Raw genomic sequence first — 12,944 nt, 5'->3', positions numbered from 1 at the left:
ATCAATACAAATCATATGTTAATCTAATTTACCTTCAAAGATGACTTCACGGTGTAGTTCTTGTCAAAGGTTGAACTGATATTTTTTAAGATGCTGGATTGTCAACAGAGCAGCATGTAAACAGAACACAGATTTCACTTCCGGATCATCACCATGGCCTTATTACTCACTGTGTACTGTCGCCGAAAGATTTAGACAACAGCACCCTGAGCTCATATTCTCAAGAATAAACAATTACCTTTAAATCCCTACCAAAAATGCATAAGTAAAATTTACCTTCAAAGAGGACTTCACAGTGAAGTTCTTGTCAAAGGTTGAACTGATATTTTTTGAGATGCTGGACTGTCAACAGAGCAGCATGTAAACAGAACACAGATTTTACTTCCGGATCATTACCAAGGCCTAATTACTCACTGTGTGCTGTCGCCGAAAGACACAAACAACAACACCCTGAGCTCATATTCTCAAGAATAAACAATTACCTTTAAATCCCTACCAAAAATGCATAAGTAAAACTCTTCCATCACACCCGAAATGAGAGAGGAAGAAATATTCTAAAAATAGATCAGAACTACATTCGCGGGTACTGAACTGGAAATACTAATTGTGACACGATTCCTGACAGGGTTAGACAATTTCACCTCCATGGACAAAACTTCCATCCGTGATCAAATCAACGTCTCTTAAATACTGCTGCAAAGTTTGAAGGCATTTCATCCGGACAGTTACAGGCTTTTAGCTGACACCACTGTAACACAAGCACAAGCCAATTCCAAATGGCCGAATGTCAAAAATGCACAAAACTTAAAGTTTAATTGTGATTTTGCTAATCAAGATAAACACTTCAAAATAAACTGTAATTAGTTTTTAGTCGTAACACCAATCTGGAAATTACTAGAAATTAAACTTGACTGTTCAACTTTTCTAGAAAATTAATTTTAAAAACTGATACATATTTTATATGAAAATTTAAATTTAACTTAAATTTTAATGAAAGTTTAAAACCTGAAGTTGACAAATTTTATTCTTTGGCAAAATCTCTCCATTCCTTTGTCATGAACATCAGTGGTTTTCCTTATCAGGTGTGAAGCAATTAAACCAGAGTCTGTCAATCAAATGTAACTCCTGAAATCTGGTAGCATCTAAATACACTAGCTAGGTATAACCAAGTACATGACATCATTTCCACCAATGATGGGTGGAGTCCTCAGATGTTAGGCTTCCAGTAGTATTGAAGAGTTGGTGAAGTTCTCTGAAACCAAACTAGCATGCCTTCTCCTAGTTATATAAGTGTGTGAGAGAGAGAGAGAGAGAGAGAGAGAGAGAGAGAGAGAGAGAGAGAGGTTAATTCTTTTATTTTACACCCAGTTATTGTAAATGAAACCATGAAAGCCTCAAATGATAAAAAAACAAGAAGACAACTTTTTTAAACCTGGATATATTCCACATAACAAAGGAGTCACACATCTGACTGATGATACTCTACCAAGTTCCAGTGCTGCATCTGTTCCAGTGACCAGAAGAATGGACGCAGACACGTTCTCTCTCATAGCAGTGACAAAGCCGACAAATGGGGGTCTCAAGTCAGTTCAGGCACCAGATTGTAATGACACACCTGGGTCTGCAAAAATTATACGGTCATCATCCAAATCAAAACTGCACCTGAAAAAGACAAAATTGAATGAGCACGACGGGACACGTATGATCTGTATGAAAAAAATCTTGAAATGTGGAATGATGTTCATCGCCATGGTGTCAACATATGTGGCAGACCAGAGTTCCAAATTGCTAATGAAATAAAATGGGGACTTGCTTAGAAGCATACTATGATGTGTAAAAACTGCTGCCTTAAGTCACCAGAGTATAACTTGTATGAGAAGATAAAAACAAATAAACCTGAGCCAAGTCCTGCTGCTGTAAATATGATGTTTCAAGCTGGACTATAAGATATACCAATGGACAACACCAGGGCTAGATACTTGCTTGCAGTCACTGACATTCCGCCACCTAGCAGAACATCTATGCAAAGGGCCTCCAACCTTGTAGGCAAAGCAACTGTGGAGCTCACTGAAATGGATATGACAGACAAGCTGAAACTAGTCAGACAGGTTAATGTTCAGTATCCTGGGCAAATAAATGTTGCTTTTGATGCAAGATACAATGCCATTAGCTTTGGACATGAAAAGAAACCTGGTCAAAGTTCATCACAAATTTTTGGAATTGCCTGTGAAACTGTTACAGAGAAGCAATACATTGTGGGGACTACGGTAGAAAACAAGCTTTGTTGGACTGGAGCATGGCTGAAAAGGAAAGGTTTTGATGTGCAATGTCCAGGAGGCCATGTTGACTGCACAGCAAATCTGTCACCAGCTGCACCACATTCAGAGTATGAAATGGCAAGAGAAATGTGAAACAAGTTTGTGCTGTAATAGATTCTCATTAGACATGCAACAACAGATGGAGATGCACAGGCTGCTGGCTTCGAAAATTCTTACATCATTCTGCATCCAATGCGGAAAGTAGAAAGACTGTCGGACCCCGTCTATTTTGGTCGTTTACAGTTCAAACGGTGTAATTCTGCAATATTTAGTGAAAACATGTTTCCAGGAATAAGAACAAGAGAAGGAAAAAGGCTCAAACAGAAAATTGTCAGCCAAGACATTAAAGCACATTGCGGTTTGATCTTCGAGCAACTGATGGAGGACAATAATGGTGATGTTACAAAAATTAAATGACAACTTCCCCAAGTACTGGATGCCACTCTGCGCTTTTTATTCAGGGGACTGCTCAAAATGCCGGCATTATTCAAAGGTCTGTGGGGGAGGGAGTACTAACAGCTGGTGGATGCGATCAGCATACCTGGGTCCTCATCAAGTGACTCATCTTAACATGACAGAAAATGATAAGAATATCCTGCTAGAAGATCTGAAAATGAAACTCTCATGTGATGTAGAAAGACAGAAATGTGAGGCTGTGAACAGATCAATCAGTTTTTCATTACCTAAAAATGTGAACTATTCCAGAAACTTTTAGGCAAGAGTGCATTCAACTATACACAGACTCAATAACAGCCTGAAATCATCACTGAAAATAAAAGTGGCACACTTGGGAGGTAAAATTTCGACAAGGACTCTGAGAACACTGGAGACAATGGATAAAGACTGCACTTACCATCAGTTGTATCAAAAGCATCCACAAACCAGGAAACGTATTCTAGCAAGACGAGGAGTTATGACACAAGCCCATTTGAGGTACAGGACACAGAAGGCAATATGAAGTCTGACTACTGCAAAGGACTGCTAGACATCAAGGGCGATCACTCCTATGAACAGGTTTAGCAGGAGCCAACGGACACTGCACACAGAAAAGGTTATCTTAATTCCGTGTGCAAAATGACAGTGCTCAAATATACCATGAAGAACATATTGTACAGAAAGGAAAACTGCAGTGGGGAAATACGTAAGTAATACAACGCATGTTATGTGCAGTTGTGTTACTTACTACCACCTGATGAGACCTATGGAGAGGTCGAAACAGTTTTATCTCAATATGAAGACACAACTAAAGAAATTAAAAGCAAAATAAATAAAGATTAAAAAATTCGGAATTAAAATAACATAACATGACAAGATACGACTGACTAGCTGAATGAATGCATGAAAGGAAGGAAGGAAGAGAGGAATATATTTAAGACAGCACTGTCATAAAAGCATGGTCTACTAAAATAAAGGCCACACTCTTTCTTCTCTCCTTGTTACTCAACAAATCCATCCATCCATCCATCCTTCCTTCCTTTCATGCCAGACATAATTTGATATGGATATGGCTGGGTGTAAAAGATATATTATGATACCTGAATTTATTCCATGTTACAATTTTAACTTTAACATGCAGTCTGGATAGTCACCATGGCCAATGCAATGCCAATAACCTTTGCAGAACTGCCTATTATTGTTAACGGAATGACGCTCTAGAATCAGATGATTCACATTCACACAAATTATTATGGCATAAATGGGATGCATCGAGCTCCGTTGGTATAGCCAGACTTCTCAACTTCACCATTTCTGTGAATTTTTAGGGGAAAATACTTTTTTTTAATTTTTTAAAAGTTTTAATTTATTACAAAAATTTAAATATATATTTTTTAATTTTAATTATATTTTCTAATTACTACAGTCAATATACACATGGTATGAAACTCTCATGTGTTTATCATTAATAATAAAACAATTATAGCAATTTAAAGTTGAATCAATACTGCCCTGACAGGACATAGAACACAATTAATTTTACTATATGTTCTCTACATTTGGTTCTCAGTACTGACCTTTCCACTGTGTGACAATCAATACAAATCGTATGTTAATCTAAAATACCTTCAACGATGACTTCACGGTAAAGTTCTTGTCAAAGGTTGACCTGCTCTTTTTTGAGATGCTGGAATGTCAACAGAGCAACATGTAAACAGAACATAACTTTCACTTCCGGATCATCACCAAGGCATTATTACTCACTGTGTGCTGTCGCCGAAATACACATAGACAACAACACTCTGAGCTCATAGCCTCAAGAATAAACAATTGCCTTTAAATCCCTACCAAAAATGCATAAGTAAAACTCTTCTATCACCACCAAAATGAGAGATTAAAAATGTTCTAAAAATAGATTAGAATTACATTCGTGGGTATTGAACTGGAAGTACTAATTGTGACCCGATTCCATATGAGAAACAAACACTCAAGCAAAATGGCCAAAACCTCAACACCAAACAGGACCCCTAATGACCCCTGTGGAAGCCACCAAAAAAACTACGCCAAACAATCAACCCATAACATATAGTGGGAGCATAGACACAAGGCCAACCACCACCACTGGCACCTTTATCAGAGCATTAAATTTTACAGTCACAAGGCCACCAACCCATACAGACGAACTCACCCAAGCTAGCTACATTTCAACCCGCAAGGAGCACTCCAGTCTCAACTCCTCCCTTTATCGCACCCGTCACTTTTCCCAAATTACACCTGGGTACAGTATCAGAACATATTGACCATAACGACACACTCCCAATTCTAATTGATGACTCGGGCAAGGACAGAAATAGCTGAGGCAGATCAGAAAGCATGTGGATTGAATTTACGCCAGGATTTTGTCCAATGCAGAGGTCTAGTAAGTTAGGAGATGGAGTAAACAGGGGAATGGAATAACAGCTCGAACATTTCTGATCTAATATCTGCTGACATTTTCAGCTATTACCATGACACTTGCACTTTTCATTTTCATTTTCAATTTTTCAATTTATGTTTTTTTGTCCTTTGTTATTTTTATAAATAATTTGTTCACCAGTATGTTTTGCCTATTTGTGTGCATAGTGCATTCAGCAATTTGCACTATTTTGGAGGTTTTTCCTAGTGTATTTTGAAATTAGTAGTTGATTTTTTTTGCGTAGCAATAGTGGTGTGGGACCATACTTGTACACATTTAAATGGATCCAGAAGCATCAATTGTAGGCCAAAGCTCTATTCAGCCAAGTGGAACTAAGTTAAATACTTATTTCCACACAAAAATAGAATTGAAGCATGCCAGAGATTGTTGGCTTTTCACCCCCGGGATGTCAAACAATTGACCTCGGGGATATCACATCACAAATTGCCCCAAGCATTTAGAAATCATAATGGGTCTAAAAACGTTATGATTTCCAATTGAGGAAATCGATGGACTCCAAAAGGCAGGGAGGAATAAATAAGTTTTATATCCAAAGAAATTGGACTACCCCTATAATCAAAGATACAACAATTGAAGTAATTGGGTTAAAGGCTAGAGTAGACAAAACTGAACCAATAGTGAGAGAGGTGGAGGCCAAGGTGATTAATGTGTTTATCACTGGCTTACCCCTTGAAATAAAAAACAAAGAAATAGTAGCAAAAATAGAATGGAAAGTCAATACCAAGGTTAGAGAACATACAATTGCTACAATATGGGGATTTCGGGACGTAAAATCTGGGATCCGGGTAATAATTCTTCTCAAAGAAGATGCTAAAAAGATCCCCACTTTATTTTATGTAATGGGGTTTCTACTCCGCACATGTAAATGGGGATGCGAGAAAGACAGGATCTGTCCAAGGTGTAAGCAGGTGGGGCATAAAAAAAAAAAAACTGTAATAATCCCGTAGTGCTGGCACCTACTTATGCCAGCAAAGTAACAAACATCCCGCAAAACTTAGATCAAGGATAACAAGAAATCCAAGAAACACAGCTAAACTTACAAATAATAATAATAATAATAATAATAATAATAATGAGGACTTTGTATAGCACCTAATCTTTAGAAGCTCTAAGCGCTTTACAACATTAGAAAACACCTATAAAATAAAAAAAAAGACAATATATATGACATTATTACAAAAGACAAACACCATGAAATTAGAAAACATAAAAACATGCTGTAAATATTTGTAAGGTAGGGAACATTATTATGTCTTTAAGTTTGTTCTTGCAGTCGTAATAAGTGAGTTTTAAGAGCACTCTTGAATGGGATCTCTGTGTATTTGTGTCTAAGTTCAGTGGTTAATTCATTGCACGTTTCTGGGCCCTGGTATGCAAAAGACTGTTTGAATTCAGATGAGATACAAGTTGGGATAGAACAACCATTTCTAAGATTTTGATATGAATGGGAGATTAGGAACTGGGCGGTAGTTCTTTAAATCGTTATGGTCGGGTGTTGGTTTCTTCAGCAGAGGCATTACAATGGCGGTTTTGAAAAATGATGGGAATTCCCCAGATGAGAGAGAGGTATTAATAACATCAGTTAGTGAAGGCAATACTGGATCTAAGCGCTCAAGCAGCAGTGATGTTGGAATTGGATCAAGTTCGCGTGACTTTGCTGCACTCTTCCTCACGATTGTACGTACTAAATCCATAGAGACAGGTTCAGATGCTAATGGTTGTATCCCAACTGTATGGTGAGACGTGTCAATTGAAATTGTGTTGTCAAGCTTATCTCTAATGGGTTGTACTTTGTCACGGAATAAATTAGCAAACAGCTCCGGAAGGTCGACTAGAGAGAAGTTAGTTGTACATTTGTTCTTTGACATTATATTGTTAGTAATCTCGAAGAGCTCTTTGCAGCTGAAACTTTTAATGATCTTAGTACTCTAGTGGGCATATTTTGCTGCATGGACTATGTTTGTGACGTTCTTCTTAGCAGCTTTATAAATTTGCTTATGAATAGTGAGTCTGGTGGAAAGCCGATGCCTCTCAGCTTTACGGCGGTCTCTTTTAGCAGTGCGAAGCTGGTCCCTAACACTGCTATACCATGGAGAACACTTTTGAATTGATACTCTGCACTTGGTGGCTGGGGCATGTTTGTCGAGCAATGAACGCAGGCAGTTATCGACTTGTTCTGCTGTAGGAGGTAGGCAAGTTGTTAGGTTTGCTTGGATTTCATGCATTAGTTTGGTTCTATTTATCATACGGAGGTTTCTCTTAATAGCAAATAAAGGTGGAGGGTTAGGGACTGATACGTCAAGGTGGCATATAATGCAGAGGTGATCTGATGCAAGTTCGTGGGATACCAGGGAGAAACATAGAATATTATCATCAGGTCTATGAAGAAGCCAGTCTAAAATGTGACAGTGTGTATGGGTGGGTTGGTTAACTGTTTGAGGTTGAAAACATTAATGGAATCTAGGAGTTTTGGTGTGTTTGCGTTTCCGGGACAGTCAAAGTGAAAAGTAAAATCTCCAAGAATAATCAGGTTGCCACCTATCGATTTTTCATAGTCCAGGAGATTCGGAAACTGCTCCAAAAAGAGAGATTCAGTCAGCTTGTTTTTTTCTACTAGGAGGAGGGCGGTATAGGCAGAAAAAGTGGACTAACCTTTGTTCCAGTGTAAGTATGGTTTGGACTAATTCAAACGATGTGTGTTAGAAATTGAAAGTTGTGGTGTGTTTAAGACGTTTGATCATGGAGTTATTTGTGATGACAGCAATTCCACCTCCGCGAGAGTGGCGGGGAAACGACTTGATGGAATAACCGGTGGACGTTAGTTCCGCACACTTGGGCTCATCGCCTGATGTTTTAGCCATGTTTCTGTCAGCAAAAAGACGTCGATATTCTGATTGTTGATAAAATTAACTATTTCTGTGCGCTTTCCAGGTTGTCCTACTGATTGGGCATTGAATAATGCAATACGCAGAGGTATCTGTTGGATAGTTGACACAAAGGTTGACGATTTAATAGGGATTTGAATTAGGTTATCTAAATTAACGGTCGAATTTTTAAATTGTTGAGCCTGAAAGATCATAAGGGAGAGAACTGGACTTCTTTGTCCTGTTCTACGCCGGCCAGCTTTGAAACAACCTTTCTTTTTTCGCTTCTGTTTACATTAAAGTAATGATGAATGTAGTCCCAGTTCGTTTAGTCTAGAGCACAATGTAGTGTGGAGAGCCAAGGAGTGGTCATTTAAAGCAATTAATGAGGGTCCATCATAGCATAGACGGGTTGACTGGAGAAAATCATGTGATGGCGGTTTGTTCAACAACAAAGGAAGTTGTAGCAGTGGAGCAAGACAGCTGAGAAAAAGTCTAATTGTTCTCGTTTCCAAAGCAAGGAGATGAAGAAACACATACGAACTGAAAGCCAAAGCATGATAAACACAATAACGTAGACGAAGACAGGCAACAAGCACAGTTATCATGAAAACGGCACAAAAAACGGAACAGCTGCTTCAAGCCGGTTAAGTTGTTGTTGTTGTTGTAGGGTTTAACGCCACTGTTAAGCACACGATAGGCTATACATGGCGGCCAGTAATAATCGTGGAGGAAGAACCCTGGAAAACCCCGGAAAGAACCACCGACCCACGAGAAGCTACTGGTAAGCTTTCTCACATACCCACATTGGCTGAATCCGAGACTCGAACCCACGCAGACAGAGGTGAAATGGCAGTGATCCGTAACGGAGAGCGCTTTAGACCACTCGGCCACTCGCCCCCCCCCCCCAAGCCGGTTAAGCGATAACGTCCATCTTGTATCAACACAAATGGGACAACTGATTGACCAATGTAGGAAAGAGAGTGAAATACAAAACCCTACTGAAAATACAGGAGTGTCAAACAAAGGAGAATTAAGGAATTAATCAGGTGATTCAATTTGGAAAGCTTATGAAAACAAAATGCCAAACATAGATCTGACAGAGATAAAAGGGTATGAAAGTTCCCAGAATGCATAAGCATGGGGGGAGTAGATTAGTCCAAATAAGAAAGGGAAAGCCCCTACACCACTAAAAGGAGGGCAAATTGCCTTAAGAAACAGGTTCGCACTCTTGTTAGAAGAAGAGAGCTATCTGGACCAAGCTGGAAATAAGCAAGAGTCAATGGTATCTCTAGGTGTTAGGCCGCTATCAGATAACCCATTAACCTCAACCCCATAGCTAAGTTAAAGTTGAAAAAAAGAAAGAAAGATCAATCGGTATCAAATTCATCACAGGGAAGTGAGAACACAAAACTGTATATTGACACCTGACAAACAGCATATGACAAAAATGTTGTCAATATCCTTCAGTACAAAAAAGAGACAAGACAAGGACGAAGGGAGAGAGGACAAAAACAAAGATGATGTAGAAGAAACTGACGAAAGTGCCTCCAAAAACAACAGAATAATTTTATCCCTAAAGAGATCTGGTCTGGATAGGAAATCAAATGCAAATAAACTATCATCACAACCAAGAATGCGGCATCCTGGTGGAGAGGGTAAAAATGGAGGGAAAACAACTTCCGTATAGCCTCAACCAACTTAAATGGTGCAAGTAAGGAAACAATTATTAATTAAAATAATGAATGAAATTATGATATCATCTTTTTACAAGAAACTGACAACCACTTTACAAAAGAATTAGTAGTCTTTTGTGAAGAGAAGCTGAATGGAGTCCTAATTTTGAATGATTTTATAGGGGAGATACAATACGGGGTGTAGCTACTTTAATTAAAAACAAAAAACTAATAACATGGGAGAGAATAGAGGAAGTGAATAATTTTACTGGCAGGATCATACACATTTTAATAGAAAACATTCACTATATATATATATATATATATATATATATATATATATATATATATATATATATATATATATATATATATGCCTGCAAACAAATACAAGAAACAAAATTTTAAAGACAACTTATTTAAATTTTGGAAAAGTTTTCAATGGAAAACCTTGTCTTAAGGGGTGATTTTAACTGGGTGGGAGTTAAAATAGATAGGTAAGGGGAACTAACAACTACTGATATCCGATTTAAGCTGTTGATGGAAAATCTTCTGAAGAAACACAACTTAGTATATATATATATATATATATATATATATATATATATATATATATATATATATATATATATATATATATATATATATATATAAAGACTAAATGTACTAAGAAGGGATTTGACTTTTGAATACAAGGGAAATAAGGGTAGTAGATTGGATATGTTCTACTGCGCTAATTATGATAAAAATATATATATAAACATAGGAATTACGGATATCAAAGTGTCTCATCATAAATTGATTTACCTGGAGATGAATAAAATAAATAAACATAAATGGGGAAAGGGCACATGGAAGATGAATAACAAAATTCTAGAAGAAAAGGAATATATTTAAGAAATCCAAGTAGTGATAAGAAATGTTACTAGCAAAGGAAATAAGGATATTATAAAGGAATGGAACACGGTAAAAATAAACAAAATAAAAAACATTTTTAAAAAGAAAGCCATTAGCTTCTCATGCATAAGGAGAGAGACGCAAACAATGGAGAAGGAAGCTACAAAAAGACGACTAGAGAAAAACATAACCGGAAGTGACGTACAAAAATTAATAGATAAACTAAATCTAATACTAGAAGAAGAAAAACCAGGCAAAGAAATGAGAGCGGGAAAATTTACAAAAGTATATAAAAAGGCAGAGGGTCTATATAAAAGGGAAGAGCTGATTGGGGGGGGGGGGGATAAATATAATCTTTCAGGGATGAGGGGGTTGAGTAATATCAGGAAAAACAGAAATACTAGGTCGTATAAGAAATTTCTATAGTAAATTATACAAATCACAATACATTGAACCGGAAATTATGGATTATTACTTAGACGAAATAACATGTGAGATGATATCACCAGAACGTTGTTGTTGTAGGGTTTAACGCCATTTTTCAGCACACGATAGGCTATGTATGGCGGCCAGTATTAATGGTGAAGGAAGAACCTGGAAAACCCCGGGAAGAACAACCGACCCTCGAGAAGCTACTGGCAAGCTTTTTCACATACCCACATCGGCCGAATCCGAGACTCGAACCCACGCAGACAGAGGTGAGATGGCAGTGATCCGTAACGGAGAACGCTTTGGACCACTCGGCCACTCGGGGCCCCTCACCAGAACGTAAACTCCTATATGATGATTTCATCTCCAAACAAGAAATTAAAAATAATACAAATTAACTAAAAAGAAATCCCCAGGTGGATATGGACTCACTGCGGAATTTTACCAACTCTTTCAAAGTGAGTTGTCGCCCATTCACGAATGGTTATGTAATAATGTATTTTTACGAAATGATACAATGACTGAATCGATGAGAGATGGAATTATTAATTTAATATACAAAGGGAAGGGAGAGAGGGAAGACTTTAAAAAATGGAGGCCCATCTCCATCCTAAATATAGATTATACAATTTTAATTAAAATACTAGCTAATAGAGTTAAAAATGGAATGGGTAAAATAATTATAATCAGACCTGCGGAGCAAAAGGACGCGACGTACAAATAGTGTTTTACGCATAAGGACCATTATTGACTACTTACAATAGACAGATGAAAAAGGTGCTATGGTAATTTTTGACCAACAAAAAGCTTTCGACAGATTGGAACAAAACTATGTACAAAAAGTATTAGAAAAATTTGGTTTTGGAAATAATTTCCAAAATTGGACTAAAATCCGTTCAAAGAAATCACTGCAAAAGTGCAGGTAAATTGGGCTGCCACTGAGAAATTTCACATTAAATGATCGGTGAGGCAAGGATGCCCAATATCAGTGCTATTATACGTAATCGCTATTGAAATTCTATGTATCAAAATAAGACTGAATAAAAATATAGAAAGTATCCAAATCCCCAAATATAAGGGAAGAAATAAAAATGATCCAACATGATGATGATTGTACTAACTTCATAAGAGACCCAAACTCCTTTAAACGTCTCGAAAAGGAGTTTGAAAATTTCGGAAGATCATCAGGGTCTAGAATTAACCATGACAAAACTGAAATACTAAAAAGAGGTAACTGGCGCGGGAATCACCCCGGGATAACCCAACATCTAATCAAAGACAGAGATAAAGCATTAGGAATTTTCTTTGGGAAAGGAGAGGAACAAGAAAACTGCAAAATTGTGCGAAAGAAAATAGAAAACAATGTGAATATCTGGGCACTTACGCCACTCTGTATAATGGAGCGGTCCCAAGTGGCCAAAAAACATATATGTATGCTAATATCAACTATGTCTTAAAATCTATAGATATGGAAAAGAACAAAATACATGGAATAGATAATGCAATTATTAAATTTATATGGGATTATAATACCCACTATGTCAATAAAGAAACTCTCTATAGAGCAAAGGAGATGGGAGGATTAGCCTTACCAAGCCCAATATTAATAAAATATGTAACATTTTAAATAGGTTTAAAAAATAAGCTCTGAACTGAAATCTCCATGGGAAGGGCTAGACATCTACTGGTTTGGGTTTATAATGAGAAATAGGGGGATATTTATAAAAACAACAAACTTACGAATAAGCTGGAAGTTCCAAGAAAGTTCAAATATATAAAAGATCTATTAGTTAAATACATGGATGCACAGGAATTATTTTAACAGGATGGAAAACTGACATACAAATGG

General features: G+C 37.2%; 1 long non-coding RNA gene across 2 annotated transcripts in view; it reads right to left on the bottom strand.

Annotated features, from left to right (window-relative positions):
• Window positions 1-12,944, bottom strand: part of LOC149798141 (uncharacterized) — a 230,332-nt gene that overhangs the window by 194,877 nt on the left and 22,511 nt on the right. For both annotated transcript variants that reach the window (XR_016421974.1, XR_016421973.1), the window contains 2 exons: window positions 3,172-3,354; window positions 1,487-1,662 (listed from right to left, as the gene is read on the bottom strand). This is a non-coding gene — a long non-coding RNA (uncharacterized LOC149798141). The remainder of the gene's footprint in view (window positions 1-1,486; window positions 1,663-3,171; window positions 3,355-12,944) is intronic.

Source organism: Sinohyriopsis cumingii, chromosome 6 (assembly GCF_028554795.1).
Source record: "Sinohyriopsis cumingii isolate HCF-2022 chromosome 6, ASM2855479v2, whole genome shotgun sequence".
Classification (NCBI taxonomy): Eukaryota; Metazoa; Mollusca; class Bivalvia; order Unionida; family Unionidae; genus Sinohyriopsis; species Sinohyriopsis cumingii.
The sequence above is the reverse complement of the archived record's forward strand: the minus strand, read 5'-3'. Positions and strand labels throughout refer to the sequence as shown.